The following is a 19357-nucleotide window of genomic DNA, read 5'->3' as shown; positions in this document are numbered from 1 at the left end:
CATTTTTTTTTCTTGCCTCCATACCATCCTTTCTTGAATCCCATGAGTGGAATTCCTATTGAAGCATCTTATTTTCATGGAAAATTTTAGGGGTGAATTTTCACCCTTGGGCTAAATTATGGGGTTTTATATTTTTATTGGGTGAATATTTTGCATCATAGTACATTGTTACAAATCGCCTCAAATTTATTTTATAAAAAAAATAGGTTTGGAGGTTAGCCCACCTTATTTTAAGGGAGAGGGTAAAAACATTAAATTTAGCCCTTGAAATTAGGAGTTGCAATCTTCCATTTGCCCTCATTTTCATGAAAATGTATTTATGATAGTTATAAATAAAAATATAAATACAGTGGAGGTATGGTAAATAAATAAAAGCTCTTTTTATACTTACTCCAAAGGTATGGTAAATAAATAAAACCTTCTTTTATATTTAGTCCATAACCCTCTTTCTATTTAAGAAGGCTCAAAAATGAGGTTTCATTTAAGTGAATCCTATGGGCCAAATACCATATTTATAAAAGAGGTATGGTAAATTAATAAAAATATAAATAAACGAGAGGTATGGTAAATAAATAAAACATTTTTTTATATTTACTCCATATGTCACCTTATATTTATGAACACGCAAGCATGTAAATAAATAAAAATATAAATAAAGTGGAGGTATGGTAAATAAATAAAACCTCTTTCTATATTTAGTCCATAACCCTCTTTCTATTTAAGAAGGCTCAAAAAAGAGGTTTTATTTAATTGAATCCTATGGGCCAAATACCATATTTATAAAAAAGGTATGGTAAATTAATAAAAATATAAATAAACGAGAGGTATGGTAAATAAATAAAACATTTTTTATATTTACTCCATAAGCCACCTTATATTTAAGGACACTCAAAAAATGTGTTATATTTAGGTGAAGCCTGTGGGCCAAATTATTATTAATACCATTCAAAAAAACATTATTAACCCTAATATTATTATTAATAAAAGTAAAGATGGTTCATGGTATTGACCCATGGTATTCACATGGAATGCAACCTATTTAAAGGGGGGAATTAAACTAGCATAGATCCATCTTTACTCCGGATCAAATATCGTGATATGCAAACTAACATAGAGTGAAAAAAAATTTGATCCCTAGAGTAAAAATGGATCTTGTAGTTTAATGTCACTTAAACATTTTAACTTGGTTAAAATAAAATAAAAATCAATTATTAATTTTATTAATTTTTATAAATTACTAATAGTAGTTTTTAAGCTCCAGGTTTATGATAACACATGGTATTGACCCATGGTAATACCATGGTATTCATGTGAGCATAGACTATTTAAAGGGGAAATTCTATGAGCTTAGATCCATCTTAATTTCGGATCTACCAAGTGCTGGGAGCGATAAATAGATTTCATCCCTCTAAGAGTGGTATATGTGGAGTTAAGATGGATATAGGTTGGTTTTTATGATAATGAAGATATTAAATAGACTTAGGAAATTATATTGTAAAAAAAAATCTTAAGGTGAATGGTTAAAGCTACATTTAGTCACTTCACAAAATTTAGTAAAAAATACTGATATCTCCATTAATATTGGTTTTTCTCATTTAACAAAAAAAAAATCAAAACAATGAAATCTTAACCCTTTCCGCATCACCCTCGCAAAAGAGAGATAGTCGCTGCCCAGATTTCCCACCATTTTTCAAACATTCTCAGTAAGATATCTTCATGAAAAGGTTAAGGTATTGATCTTGGATTAGTTGTTTGAAAAATATGCTAGTTTGTACAACCTTTCATCTTCTCTGCTATTCTTAGTTTGTCGTAATGATCTATAGGTACTGATATTGGATTAGTTGTTTGAAAAATATGTTGGTTTGTACAACCTTTCATCTTCTCTTCTATTCTTAGTTTGTCGTAATGATCTGTAGGGGTTGGGTCACTGCACCATATTGTCCTAAAAGGCAGATATTGTGCACCAAAAAGAAAATTAATCCACATGTTACAACGCTGTTAAAAAAGGTATGAAGGTAGTGAATTATGCTAATAAGAAATTTAGATTGGGAGAGACGTAATTAAATTTTATTATTTAATTGAAGATTTCCGATTAAAATAATAATAAATATACATTTATATATTTATATATTTATATATTGATTGGAAGGCTTCTTACAATGGTCACATCTTTCCATTAGATCCCCTTCAGGCCTTTGGGATACCTACTACTTCATTATATTATATAGTTAGGGCTGGCTACTTGTTGACGTGTTGGGGTAAAAAAACTTGATGTGTTTTTTTTTTTTTTTTTATCTCGCAGTTGGAGTGTATGGAATAAAAAAGAAATTTATAGCTTGGCAAACGTGGTAGCTTGACAAAAGTGGTAGAGAAAACATTAATCTCTCCTACCATAACAAACATGGCCACTAAAACTTGCAACATTGTTTGTAGGAAGTGAAAATTATGTTTCTTTTTCCCAAACATGTATGTTAGTATATTACAGTCTAATGAATATGTTTTATTATTATCATATATGGTTTCATACTTTAACAAAACATTCTCCAAGACTTCACAATGTTTTATTATTCAGTGAAAGATTTTCCAAGATCTTACAAGATCTTATAATTCAGTGAAAGGTTCGCCATGACTTTACAAGATAATATAATCTGGTGAGAGATTCGCCAATATATATATATATATATATATATATATATATATATATATATATATATATATATATATATATTAGTGATAAAATTGCCTCTCATTTTTCCTATGTATCATGGGGATTCACCAATTTATTATACATATAAATTTAGGGTGGTTCTTAAAATTTTCCATGCTTATTTTTATTATAGTTATGAATCTTCTATTGAAGATACCACCAGAGGATCTTAGTAGTCCTGGTGCATATTCTTCTTCTTTGTTGATGATAGTGACTTTCTAATATTTTATCATGATCATTTCCTTTATACATTGATGAGGTCATTCAATAGCTACATCCTTTCTACATGAATATCTTTATCAAACATCTCTCTACATTATGCTCCTATATTCCTGAAGATACCACTTTTCCTAAACCATGCACTCTATCCTACTTGTACATGTCCCTATGATACGCAGAACATCTAAAGAAGACTTATGTAAAGAATTTGACTTAGTCATACTGTAAATCTAGAGGTCCTCTTTTTTTTGCTTCTTCTCTTCTTCTTTAACTTCTTGAGTAATGTGAGCTTCTTCTTTGTTCATATTATTATTGTCCTTCTAAAACTTGGGACAATCCCTTTTGTAGTGTACATATCCTTGGCAGCCAAAGCATTGGAGTTTGGAAATATATCTGTTACATGTACTTCATGGACCAAAGTTATCAAAGTTTCCTTTTTCTTGCGAGCATAGCAGCGAATTCCTTCTCCTTTGATCCTACAACATATTTATCTTTGAGTCTATTCTCCTTCCTTTTGCATAGATACTGAAGTTCATTTAGTGGGGTAGCTTCCTTCTTGACATATATACTTTATGTGAATTTTCTCCAATCCTTAGATAGAGCATTGAGTAGTACACTTGTCATTTCTCTATTAGACATGAGTTCTTCTAGCTCTAGTAGTTGATCTCTCATGTCAAATATTTTCATGAAGTAGGGAGTTATTCCTTCCTTTGATATCTCAATATTGTACAATTCATTACGTAATGATATCACTTCTCCAACTGTGCTAATTGATAATAGCTCTATCAATTTGCCATAGACTTCTTTTGATGTTTAAAGTTTGGAAACATAAGGAATGAAAGTTTCCTTCATGGATTATATTAGATCCTTTGAGCCCTTGTTTCATCATTATTATATTTTACTATGGCTGGATTTTATTCCTTAGAAGGGACAATGATACTCCTTTTGATGTGTTATAGAAGTTCATTCTGGTTGAGAAGTGAACTCCTCCTTTTCCATGCAAGGGAATTAGCAGTCTCAACCAATTTGTTGCTTCCCTTGCAAAAAGACATTGTCATTTGTTTAGAAGAGGACATACAAGTACATACTTGATAGTGTTGATGAGGAAGAATTCTTCCTCCTTCCTTGAATATTTTATTATTTGCCTTCTTAGATCATGGTGATCTTCAAATTGCTTCCTTCAAATAGATTTCTTGGTCATGAAGACTTCTTTTAATTGGAGTGATTTTCTTTTCTTGAAGATGATGCAACTTGATGTATATTCTTCTTTGAATGGATATTCTTGTAGGTTCCTTTATATGAAAGGCTCTTTGTATTTATTTGTAGTCTTCCTTGATGGAGCTAGAAGAGTAGATGATAGACCTCATCGTCCCTTATGGGTTAGAAACCCTTACCTTACAGAGTTGATGCTTCAACCTTGTATATTTTCTGAAGATGCCCTTCCTTGATGTGTCACATTAGCTCTGATGCGATGTTGAAGAATCTAGGGCACCAGAGTTATAATGGGTTTCTTCTAGAAATGACAACAATTTTTTATGCACTTTTACTTTTCTTGCTAACAGAATATTCTTCTTCTTATTATTAGTGTATGTTCTCTTACTTCATTAAAAAGTTACCAAAATACACGAGACAAGAACACAAGATGTTGGCTCTCAGCCACGGCAATACCTCTCTCTCTTAGAGAGGAAAACACTTATTGATATTTCTCTTGTTGAAGATTCTATTGATAAATGCCAAACCCTAGACCCTTCAAAAGAAGATCCTCCAAGCATAAGTCAAGCATTTATCCTTCTTCTTTCGACACTCCTTCCTCCTTATTCTAGAAATTCATTCTTCTTTTAATAGCCAATAACAACCCTAGTTATGTGTGCGCTAGAAGAAATATTTATATTTGTTCCTTAGTAGACTCCTTCCCTTATCAAGAGTACCTTAACCCTCTTACAATTGAGCTCTTCCTTGAGAAATAATTGTAGGTCTGATGAAACAGTGGTCTGGCCCTATTTCTTCGCATGTGTGAGGGGATTCCTTCAAGAAACTGATGTTATCTTTCTCCCCTTTCTTTGCTTGTGTCGTCTTATTCTTCACTTTAGTGTGAGGCCCAATTGGCACTCCTTTCCTAGCTGAAAGAATAAACTTTTATGACTGTAATAGGAAGGTTCTTATGAAAATACAAAAAGCCTCATTTTTTTCACACGTGTGACTTGAGGTCGACTTGATGACTTGAGGCCGACTTGACTTCTATGCTTCAAATTTCTCCCTTTTTTGATTTCGTTGCATCGAGGAGGCTTATGACTTGGCTTGGAGGTATTTCTTGCACTCTCATACATAAATATAGATGGTGTAACATGCTCTTAAGGGTATTCAACATTTATTTTGACTCTTTGACTTCCCTATAACAATTTGACATGTGCTAGACCTATGAAATGAGTAAGAAACTCATTGATATAAATAACAAAAATATTATTTCATTTCTTTTATTAATACAAAGATAAAAATTACATTTATGAAGACCGAACCTAGTTATAGTTTCTTCAATAGTCAGAAGTTTCAAATTGTTGTTAGAATTTGGGGAAGTGAAGGTTCTCACTCAGGCCTTTTGAGACAGTTGTTTTTTAAACATTCATTTATTTTAGGCATTGGGAGAGGTGGTTATTTGAGGCCCTCTCTCTTGCGAAGATTTTTCAATAGTATATTTCTTGGAGGGTGACAACAACTTGGTCCGCAATAAGCATGTCTTTGGCCTTGTGTATTATTTTTCTTGGGGAACTAGTGTTGTTAAGGTGTTCTGTGTCAACCCGCTTGAGAAACGTACTTTTTTAAATGGTAATTTTGTGAGAAGCTATACTTGCATCCATTGTGGGGGGTAGGTGATTGAAAACCCTCACAAGTGGTGGAATTGTATTGCTTGATCGAGTGCATGTGGCTCACGCATCCTGGTGCAATGTGAACATTTTAACGATGAACCGTTAGAGGGGTCATTCCTGGTGGGGTGATGGTGACAGGGGCTTGAGCATGTTTAGAGTTAACGAAGGGCAGGGAAGAGTCGATGAAGAGGGTGAGGTTACCCATAACCCTTCCTAGTCATTGGGTTGATTGGTGTCTCTTCCCTCACTTGCCTTAATTTTTGAGAAATTGTGGGAATTGGAGATAAGTCTTGATGTCCTGCATGAAAAATGGTATGAAGACTATATTTAAATTATTGTGTAGATTAACGATATTTAGTTAAACCAAGGGGAAATTCTAGAGCGTGTCGCCTCAGTGCATCAGATCAAACATATAATGAATGAGCGACTGGAAAATATAGAACCTTGTCTAGTTTATATCGACTTCCATGTGCACGGAGGTCATGGCCACCCTGTCACACAAGGTGTTGCTCAAGCACCGATTCCCCATTTGTAAATTCCATCTTCTGGTGGTTTTTTGGTGCTAATAGTTTTTTGGAATGTGATGCCCTTTTACCTATGTAGTTCATATTAAAGATAGAAATATCATCTATGTTTTTCTATTGCTCTCCTTGCTAAAAGAAATTCTCAGAGTAAAGTTGGGAGGTAGGGATAATATCGACTACAAGACGTATTTTTTTATGGCTTAATAAAGATTTTTGAATGAAATATATATCTATATATATATATATATATATATATATATATATATATATATATATATATATATATATATATATATATATATATATATATATATATATATATATATATAGATATTCTTCAAATAGAATTTTAATTATATCTTTTATGGGAAAAAACATTATAGATATTTTTCAAATATAAGTGATATATATATATATATATATATATTTCAAATATAACTATTATTTACACTTTTGTGAATAAAAATGAAAATCAAATTATAACATGTTATAAATCATAATCCAAATCAACCATCTATCTATATAATTAAAAATATTTCTTACCTAATATAATTAAATAAGAACAAATTATATATATATATATATATATATATATATATATATATATATATATATATATATATATATATATATATATATATATATAGATATATAGATAGATAGATATAGATATAGATATATATGTTATGTTATAAATCATACTTCAAAATAAACACCTATATCTAATTAAAAATTGTTTATACCTAAATATTATTAAAATATAATAAATTAATATAATTTCAAATATATTTTTATTTTAATATTATAATTTGTTAGACTATAAACCTAAGTTGCATTTTCATAAACGAAAATATAACTCTTATTTATATAATGTTGTTTATAATATATTATAATATGATATTACAAACCATATTCTAAAATAAATATTTATGGATATAACCAGCTTAGATCCTTCTTTACATTGGACATATCAAGAACCATTAAGGATTAAATCTCTCAAGGTGAAAAGCTATTTTTTGAATGTAGAACTTGAGAGATTTGACCCCTTTCAAAGCTTGATATAACTATAGTTAAGATGGGAGACTCATCTTAACTTTGAATGTATAAATGGTGAAGGTCAATCAAATCTCTGAAGGTGAAAACCTCTCTTTTGACTGAAAAACTTGAGATATTTTATCCCTCTAGGTGCTTGATAGATCTAGAGTTGATATGGATCTAAGCTGATTTCTGCATCATGTGACACTCTACATCTTATGTAACATACCCATGTAGACCTCATGGAAAAACACTCAATATTATAATTTTTTCATGGAATTTCCTCGCATGTATTATTCACAATCACTAATTCCATATTCAACTTACCATTAAGTGAAATCAATGTCATTACATAAAGTAACTTTAGAAAGGTGGTAGAAAGTTATGTAACATAACAACCATCATTTCAACATGTTAACATAAAGTTTTTTGTTGTAACCTTACATATTTGATGTTGTAAATGTCAATGTCATACAAGGTCGTAATATCATGAAAATGAAAAAATAGGTATACACATAAATGGACACTGATATACCCTCGAAACCTCAAAGGGAAAAACAAACAAGTGTTTATTTCATCAAACTTTTTTTGAGGGAGTTCACCCTTGAATTGATGGGAGCAGGGGAGATCATCCTTTGTCCACTATTATTTTTTTTACAAAGAAATATCATCTTACATTGTAACATAAATAAGTAGAAGCTATTATATTATTCATGATATCATTTACCCCACAATTCCTCTAGGAACTATGTTTTTATGGTCTCGCTGTTACCTGTAGTGTATTATCCTAGATTTGAAAATCCTTCACTCTACATGGACAATTACTTAATTTCTTTCCATAGTGTTAACTATAATCTATCTTTTAGTTCTTCTATAATGGATCAGTTAGAAACTATTAATCCATATTTCACGTAAGTCACAAATATTCTCTACATTTATTGTCCTTGGAAACCTGAGCATCATGATTATATAAATTATGTATCAAACCAAATAATAAATCTCTAATATATATGCTTTAAACATATTTTAATTTCCACATTCTTGGACATGAATTAATAAAATATACATCATTTCACAATCATTCCTATTTACCCATGCATTCTTACATAAAGGCTATGACACATGTCCATCTATCCAAATCTCACATGCATAAAGGAAAATGCATAAGGATTACCAAGGCATTCTCAACCACTTGACATGAGGAAATAGTTACATTTTACCTTTACCCGAAAGAAAATTGTAATATTTAAAAGAATCATCATGGTTCTAACTATCTCATCCTAAAATAATACATTCTTCACCAAAGAAAAAGGTCAGCACAACTATAGATATTTGTTTCAAATGAAAACTATAAAATTAGGCATTATCTTTGGGAATCCAAATACATATTCTCTTTCCAAAAGAAACTAGCATGACAACACTGATACAATAGCTATTATCTTTGATGCATCTGAACACATAATCTTTCCAAAATAAAAATGCAATAGTTATTACTTATGCGTATGTATATAACACATATTCTCCTTGAATAAAACTAATATAATTACTATTATTTCTTAGTAAATAACACATTCGTTTTCAAGAAGACAAATACAACATATATTATTTATGTGCATATAAGCACATATTCTTTTTAAGAAATCTAATACAATATTTATTCTTTAGTGCATGCAAATACATTTTTTTTTCCAAGAAATCTAACAAAATAGACACATATTCTTTTTCTAAAAAAATAACATGGTTAATTTTTCGTTTTACACATGGAACCATACAAATGTTTTCAGTAAATTAACATAATTAATAATTCTTCCCATACACATAATCCCACGACCCTTTCAAGGGTTTAATGCACAATAACCATACTTAGAATCTTAATGTAATTTATCTTTCATTCCACATACAAAATCCTGCAATATTTACAAGGCTTTAATGCATATAAATTCATGAAATAAATCTGACAAAGTAAACCTAGTTTACCTTTCTGTGTGTGCACAAGATTTCATGATTTATTTTCCAAAAATTTAATATAACTAACACATGCCTCAAAGTATTGTTGACTAAACTCTTCACCATGGATCGAGTATATTTAAATCATGATGTGTCTTCAAAAGTCTACTAGAATCCAAATCTAAATCCAATGAATCTGCCTGCCCTCCATTTAAATTTCTACCTCCACTCTGCACTCTAACCCTAGTCATCCTTGCTTCCAAAGAGATTGACTTTACTGCAAGTGTTAACTACCTAGTATAGAATTGTCACAATACAATCTGGGTCCAAATTCCATATTTGTAGTTGTAGGAGTGCCTTTCAAACTTCATTCAATTATTATTGTAATGTCAACAAATTCCAAGGGAGGTGTTCACTACATTCAATTATTGGTGTAATAACAAACAACCCCAAGGATGGGTGTCTGATGTGAACATATTTACATGGTTGGTGTGCTGATATATGACTGAACATGATTCCCAAAAAAACATCAAGCGATGGTAGCATGAAGACTTTTAACTGCAAGTTCATAGAGATGTTGCAGACTCATTACAAATTGTTTAATAACTCTTTCTTGAATTACATACTAATGGGTTTTTCTGCCGCATGCCAAATATGTTATTATAGTAATATTTTCATATTATTAAAATAACCAACACAAATATAGATTCTAGTGATATTACATCTGAATATCTTTTCAACTAATGTGTTATTTAAAAGTAATAAAATAATACTTACAATAACAATTTATAAAAGTAAAAATAACAAAAGAAAACATTTTCGGCCATAAATTATATACCTCAATTTCCACCTTAATTTTATATCCACTTGATATACAAATAAATTAATTGAAAGTAAGGGAAAATAATTACATTTTAATGTTAAGGAGATAAAATGATTGAAAGTAAAAAGTAAATTAGTTTATAATATTAAAGGGATTTGCAATTCTTTGACTACTTATTATAGAGTTGATAGATGTTATCTAAAAATAATATAAATGTTTTGTTGTTAGCTATCAATAAATTATTACATTGTCCATACGAAATAACAAAGTTTTATGTCAAGCTTGTATACAGAAAAACAAAGTAATTTAAATTAAAAGAATTCCTATATTTTTATGAAAATATTTTTATTTTTCATTGTAAGGCAGAGGCTTATTGATATATCACATTTAAAAAATATTACTAAAAAATTGATATGGCTTATATAGAGAGAGAAAGAAAGAAAAATCATATTCTATTAATAAGCTAATTTTGGTGATTTGTAACTCGTCCATAATTTAATATGGAGTTGGTATAATTTGTAGAATGTGTATCATAAGTAAAATACTTCAATATCATAGAAATGTTGTAGATTGATATTATTTGTGAAAATAATAAAATGATAATTATATTTAAAATCTAAAAGACTGTAATAACAAGAAAAAACTTTTGTCAACCATAAATACAATATTGAATTTCAAGCTTATAAAAAGATAACCTAATTAAAAATAAACATACAAAATTACTTTTCACTAGGAGAAAATATGTAATTCCGTCACTATTCCATATGGAGTTGACACAAGGCTTGTAAAAATAATAGTATTGATATTACATGATGTAAAATTGATTTTATATTTTATTCCCATAATATTTAAAACATAAATACATTATTAACATAAACATATTGTAAACAATCAAATAGAATATTTCAATATCCATATTAAATAACATAATATTATATTTGATATACAACTTTCAATTATATAATATAATTTATAATATAATAAAATTATGTTATATTATATTCTAAATCACATTCTAAATTATATATTTATGGAATTAAAAATATTACTCACTATTAAATTATAATTGATTATATATATATATATATATATATATATATATATATATATATATATATATATATATATATATATATATTATATTTTTTATCAATTTCCTTCAAATTATAAATTTATTTTTAGTTCAATGTTTCTTCTTAATTTTACGTGTTATAATAATAATGATTATAACACATATATCTATTATTTGCTATCTTTATTTTATTTTATTATTACAAATTTTGTTCAAATATAACACACACACACACACATATATGAAAATATAACTCTCTTTCTTCTATAATATAATATTATTATATTATAATATCTTATAAATCATCTTACAAAATATTTAGAACGTCTATTTATGTAGTTAAAAATATTACCTATTTAATAATAATTAATTTATAACTTTTATATATATATATATATATATATATATATATATATATATATATATATATATATATATATATATATATATATATATATTCTCATTTATATAATATGGTTTATTGTCACATACCCCTTGACCCAATATTAACAATCACCTACTAAGATCCATTACTTAATTTAACTTTGATTAAATTTAGATTCAATAGTTGCCACATGCATAAGTATACCATCATTTCATAAAAAGATAATATATCCAATTAAACTCATACATTTATAGGTTTGAAAACATAAAGAGTATGGAGTCAACATACATAATATACATGCCATTAAACTAGATTATCCACAACGATTATCACTTGGAAAACCAAGCACCACCACCCAACCTAAAACTAACTTCATCGAGTTCACCCCTGAGTTGAGATTTCTTTCCATGGATGAATTGCCTCTTGTTTATATCTTAAATAGTTATTTAATGCCCTATTTCATGATATGGTTTCCATTAGAAGCGTCCCACTTTTATGGATCTTTTTTATCCATTTCCTAGGTTTTTCCCATAAAATCTCACCTTTATCTACTACGAGGATTTTCACCATAAAATCTTGCCTTTATATTCCACAAGGCTTTTATGTTTTTCTTGACTTAACATCTTTCTCCAGCTAAGTAGCTTAATGGATATTTATATCCAACCCATTAAGCCTATATAGAATTTGATCTAGAAGTCTTATCACGAAATAATTATCCATTCCCATTCACCAATGGTATTTTGGCAAGAATCTCATATCTTGGTGTCTCATTTTCCAAACGTTTTACATTATTGTTAAGTATTTACTTTCATTGTTACACCTGGGACCTAGATTTTCTTAGCTTAAGTTAACAAAGTGTTAGTTACAATGGAGGGGTATTACATACTCCCCCCTTAAACTTACATTATCCTCGGTGTATTACTGCATCTTACAATGTATTTGCTTGTTCACACGTCTATGTCCTCAATTTTCAGGTTCCCATGGAATTCCCACCTGAATCAGATCTTCTGATACATCGATTACAAAGGAGTTTGACCAAGAGTCTCCTTCCATTACTACCTGTATATTTGTTTCAATCAACTTTGTGAGAGATATTCAGATGCAGAAACTCAATTTTCTTTACCATAGTTAATGTAAGAGTAACTATGCATTAATGGTGCCCTCCCTTTAACTATGATTCGTCATTTCCATTTTATTTAAATGCACATTCTTCCAATGCATTTGTGTTCTTTCGAAATGCTTGCTTCCTGTAGTTACCCTACATTAGTCATAATAATTCAAACTACCACATTTGACCAATCGACATGTATAAAATATCATGTCAAGTTAACACAAACATAACCATCAAAATCATAACCCATAAGTAACCATCACAAATCAAAATCGTATGTCATACGTATACTAAGACTAAAACAAAATACGGAAACCTATCCTTAGTTTGCACCTTTATCTTGCCTCTGTACTCACTCTGGAACAGTTTCCACACTAGGGAATCACCCAGTTCCTTCTCCTCAATAATGTGTACATCAGAGATGTAGTGTGCATCACACACATACTACTATATACGTCATCCAACATCATGCAATACTTTCATCCACACGAGCATCTGTACCACATGTACACAATACCACCTATAAACAATAGTCAATGTACATAGCATCATATGCATGAGATATCTTTTCAAACAATGTTAGTATTATTATCATAACATCAAGTCAACACTAAAATTTCCTTGATTTATTCATAATACCTTTAGAGAAATCCAATAAAATCATGATCGGTTTGTCGATTAGAGAATAAGGAATCCATGGACCTATTCACTTATGCAATGAGAGTATAACTGAATAATTTTATGTTAAAGTATTCAAGTGCTTTTATTTAGCTAATCCTTTTCATGTTTCTTGTGGTTGTAGGACAACTTCAGCAAAATAATAGCATAGATGTAATCGTGCATACTACAAATTTTTCATACCAATAAATTTGAGGTTTGGAATTTAATATGTCACTAGACAAGGTCTTAATAACAACAGAATGTGACCTTCCCCTACTGATAAAGTAGACTATTCACTATGATGGTTAGCCTAGTATGGATTTCAATGTTATATTTTAATAAGAATCTCAACCTTGCCTTTAGCCCATAAATAGTTGTTTGATACTGAAAAGTACTCCACACATAAACTTTTATGCCATATGACTTCTTGTTTTCTCTTTTTACCACTACTCCCAACACTTTGTTAGCCATGAATAGTTTAATGACTATCCAAAACCAATTGATCAATCACTATGCAAGTACATACACCTCCCCTATATGAGTGATAACTGAAGGTTACAACGTTCTCAATTTCACACCCACTAAGTCTTTAGGCACTATATGTTCTAGCATGTGAACCTAGGTTGTTAGTATGATGAGACCCTACTTTAACACTATACCATGGCATAGTAGAATATAATTCATTTCTTGAAACTCACTTCTTTCAAATAAATTTTAGAGTATTTTATGTCATAATTGATATGTTTTCATATTCAAAACTTGACAACATTATCCATTCAATTTGACAGCCAGAATTCTCCCATATTGCTTTATAGAAAATAGGTATCCAATTTATGCATTTTAAATGGTATGATTGCCAAATTTAATTGAATATATTTCTATATAGCATTTTATCGAACCAATTATCTTTCCCAATACCACTTAGCCATCAATATAGTGAATTCATCCTATTAATTTAACAACAAGTTGTGAGACAGTTTTCTATCCTCTTTCTTGTCTTACTTGATGAACGTAGTATTTTACTACTCACATAAAATCCTTAGATCATGATAAGCTCCATTAATGTGAAATATTTTGGTTCACAATTTTTTTTTTAATTAATTTGGACTAGTCATGCTCTGAATCTAGCGTATACTTCTTGTTAGTCGTTAGGGTGCTCTGAATTTATCTATATCTAGTTCAAGTGCATCCAACACCACCATATCTACTATATTTTTCATTTCATAAAGAATGTATAATTTGTTTATATATAGTATAAGCACACAGATCATTTTTATCTTATCACTTCCTATAAGAAGTACATTTGTAAGACCTACAATCATTATACTCAAAGCATCTTCTTCTTGTTATAGATTCGAAAGGTTCCTATTTGTAATATATTAATAGAACCACATCACTATCTCGATAGATATTCTCATGAGGCTTGTGTAGTGTGAGATTTCATACTTTGAGTTGCAATAATTTACATATTGGAATTTGAGTAAACATGAGAATGTGCCCTTCAGCTTGTATTTAATAATGCATTTCTTCTATTAACCGAGAAGCACTAAGAGTTGCTTTTACACTTCTATTATGTATTTAGACTAGATGTACTTTTTGGTTCCAATCCCATTGACCTACTTATGAGGTCATAAAATTATTAATGTATAATGTTTTCTTCAACATGTATACAATGATTTGTATTACATGTGTGCATACACTTCACAACTCTAACCCTTGTGCTCTCAAGATGACTCTTACATATATTACCTACAATTATTGGGATATTGATTTACTCAAAGAAAACCTATGGGTTCCAATCTATTCATATCTAATTATCTATGCAAGTTGCTACTAAATATTAGAATAATGACCTGGTAAAATTTAGTTCCCTCCAATAATGTATATCTGGAGCATTTTCCCACCCAGGGTGAATTAAACAGTACAACCACTGTCAAAACCATATCCAAAAATGAATTCCATCATTACATGTAGATGCACCAATCAATATTAAATCTTAAATGATCAGAATATATAGTCTCATACCACATGAGGGAGAGTCTTTCATTTTCTTAAGGATATTTCATGGGAATTTGAACATAAAACCTTGAGAATCTATTCTAGGTTAGAAACCAATTAATGAACCATCAATTCCTTCTACTATGTATAGAATGTTATAAACTTATTTCAAGTGATTTATGTAGATTCCATATACATGCCTTTTATTTTATATTCCTGCTCATTTTGGCCATGATCTATGGCAAGAGAACTTGTCATTTTCTCTATTTTGTTTTCCAATTACCTCATACGAGTTAAACATTTCTTCTCTTCATATTTCATCTTTTCTTAGGATCTCTATAAGCATAACTATATTCCATTAAGTTATTTCCTTGACTAGATTATCTTTACCAGAATTAGTTGGTATTTTACTAAGCTATGTCCTTGTATAGCAATCATATAGCTCATAATTTAATCTTTTTATGAGTAAAAATAATATCATGACCATATCACTAAAATCCATCAAATTTTCAATACAATAACCATTCTTTAAAAATCACTTATCCACCACCATTATTTATTGATAACTTTCATTAGATAATATATAAATTATCCTTTCTAAAGCTGGTTATACACTTTACTCCTCTTATGTCGAGGCATTTAGCATTTGAGCCTTATGTTTTCGTCAATTTTAATGGTATATATTCTTATTACACATGTATTATTCGTTATCTAATTGGACATCTCATTAATACTATGGGTATCACATACCTCTTTGGATGAAATAACCATACCTTACAATTATTACAAAATTGTTTATTCCTCCTGCTCTAGTATGAACATCTAAACTATGTAAATATCTGAAATCAATTTTTAGTCATGGTATAAAGTATTCATGCCTTAACAACTTAAGCTTTTGGGAGAATTACACACATAAAATGAAATAAAATTTTCAATCTTGACATAATTTCTAACATTAATAAGTAAGAACAATAAAAATGGTAATATAATTATAGTTGACCATTTCTACTTATGTTATTTGTTGTCATTTATTTGCATTACTCTTTACTCTACCACAAGTCAGTGTTGCAACATTATTTGTTCCAATATATCCTTTCAGAGTTTCTCCTCCACACAATACTACTATAACTATCCAAAATACTTATGCTTGAGAAATTCAGTATAAATGCAAGGATTAAATCCAAAATTGTTCATTCCTCATGGTCGACTATAACTATTTAGCATCTTAAATCAGTTTTTTAAATCATGGTAATCTGTGAAAAGTTTGAGCCATTACACACATACATATAATAAATTATAAAATTACATATTCACAATAGACAGATTCAATTTTTATTATTATTAGGAATTAAAAACTAAGATCCACTTTATCACAACCACACAATAACTCTCTGCAGTGAAATAAGCTCCAGAAAAAAGAAAAAAGAAAAAATAAAAAATAAAAAATAAAAATAAAAAAGAAAAGAAAAAATAAAAAATAAAAAGTAAAAAGGAAAAAAATGTTTTTTTTTGACAGGCCATTTTTACAATGTGTATACTTTATAGTTCATATTTTCCTTGTAACTATTAAGTTAATATTAGCAATATCTATAACGAGTACTAAGTCTATTGCTCATTTAAATCTATATGAATGAAATCATTGAATACAATTTACAATAATCTCTCTATAAAAAGATCTTAAAAATTTAATAAACTTAAAACTAATCCATACGACACTCACCAATCCAGTTTTTAGTTTGTTTATACACATTGTGTATATTCGGCATACATTATTTAATATTGTGTGTATGTAACGAATACTTAATGCAGAAGAATCTAGAAATAATATCATCGCGTGGGACTTCAGAGGATCGAAAGTTTAACGAAGGTTAAAATTTTCGGAGATACTACTTGAGCCGTAGTGAACACTTTTTAAGTGAAAACTTGTCGTGACGATGAACCACACTAATTGGTTTGAAATGCGTCCACAAATGATATTCTATGTAATTTACGCTGAAAAATCTCTCATAAAAAGAGTTAACATTATAATAAAATCCTTGAGTTCAAACTTAAACTATAGAGAGTAAAGTTGGAACAAAGAGCCATGCGAGAGAACACATGCACATGTATAAGGCTCATAGCCTCTTCCATCAAATTGCTCTTTTTTCGAGGATTGAATCTCACTTTCAATATTTAAGAAAACAACATTAAAAAACTCGATCATATCACTCATGAAGGGATTGCTTTTAAACAATTTAGTTCAACAACACACAATTGTGTTTAAAAAATATTCCTTTCAGTCATGATATTACAGAGTTGTTTTAACATAGTCATTGTTTTCACATGGTCATTGTTTTAACATGATCGTGTGGACAACATTGCGGCACCAAACCAATGAGTCGACAATCGAGAACGGTAAACATGTTGGCCATACATATTACCTCATTGCCAAAAAAATTCCTCCATTTTCAGGCTACCAGAATGGTTCGACCTTTCTCGCTCAACTTTTAAGTTCTGATGCCCTCTTTTTGCCAGCACTATCATGGGGGATCAACCTTTGCTACCTTAACTTTCCACAGTGAAAAATATTCTTAATACCATTCATTGGCCATAGAACCAAATCATCATTACCACTTAATAATCTCCTATATCGAATGTGTTGGTTAAACAATCTCCTGTTACGAATCGTTTGCATAATCAGCCACAACATAAGTACGATACGGGCCATGGTGCATACAAGCCACCCATTGCAGAATTTGAAATTATAATATAGAAGAGGTGAATTTAAAGAATGGGTATGGGGATCTTTTATATATAGAAACTATAATTAGATCAAGACGATTGAACATACACCATGTTCACTCAACCTTCTCACACAGAGAAGATGAGATTTACAATCTCTTCTCATTGCAACTTGTCCAAGTGTAAATAAGGATAATCACTATCCCACTTAATTTATGTTATGGGTGAGACCATAAGGATAATCCTTTTCCATTGAATTATTTTTCAGAGTACAAGATTCTGCAGCAAAGGGTAAGCTCATTATGTACACTACTTGAACCTCTCTGGATCGGTGGATAATGCAAAATATTGACATTGCGGATAAAAAAAGAACCGAGTTGTCCTCAACAGGATTTTATCCGTTACTGCAATTAGAAAGGTTTTTCTTCTTTAAATATACCCATAAAACATGCCTCTAAAGTTGCCATAACTGGGTGTGCTTTAAAGCTCAAAGGCACAGATTTTGTAAAGTTCAGAAGCAACAACTTAATTTGGGCACAGGTGGAAATATTTATCAAATAGTACAATAGGTTGATAACCTAGCACTCTTACTTCTCAAACATTCGAATTGGTGTAGGACGACCCCCCTCTAATACCATTATACCATGATTGCTAATATGAACTAAAACCCTTTGTACATGAATTAATTATGCAGAGAAATTCAGGGATCGAGTACTTTACTGTCATGAACCAAGTAGGGTACCTTATGAACCTAATCGTGGCATACAAAGAGTTCAAGCCTATCCCGGGTTGTGAACACCAACTTGAGATGCTCACACAATTTCTAGGATATATCACCTACAACTAGCAGAGATATCTAGGTCATTGTTAAACGTGTCTTACCAATTTGCAACAATGATACGAATATTTCTTCCTAAGCTCTGGTCTTCATATAAAAGGCAGAAACCCATTTCAAATTTGAACCCAACACTACCACACATGAGAGGTGTTTAAGACAATATTTGAGACATTTTTGGGTAAATTGTCTCAACTTGAGACAAAAAAAAGACTTGTGTATTGTCTTAAATATTGTCTTTAAGCAGGTTTCTCAAATTAATTGTTTTAAAAATTCATCTCTATAAAGACAATATATAACACAAACTGTATTGTCTCTTAGGAGACAATTTCATTTTTGTCTCTCCAAACACAATATTTGGGATTAAAGAAATATTGTCTTTAGAGGGACAATAAGTCTTTAATCCTAGCTATTGTCTCTCTAAAGACAAAAAATTATATTTAAAAGAAATACAAT

This window comes from Pinus tabuliformis, chromosome 4_1 (genome assembly GCF_031772625.1).
Source record: "Pinus tabuliformis cultivar Carrire ecotype Pingquan chromosome 4_1, CPIR1, whole genome shotgun sequence".
NCBI classification, from domain to species: domain Eukaryota; kingdom Viridiplantae; phylum Streptophyta; class Pinopsida; order Pinales; family Pinaceae; genus Pinus; species Pinus tabuliformis.
This window is presented reverse-complemented; position numbering follows the sequence as displayed.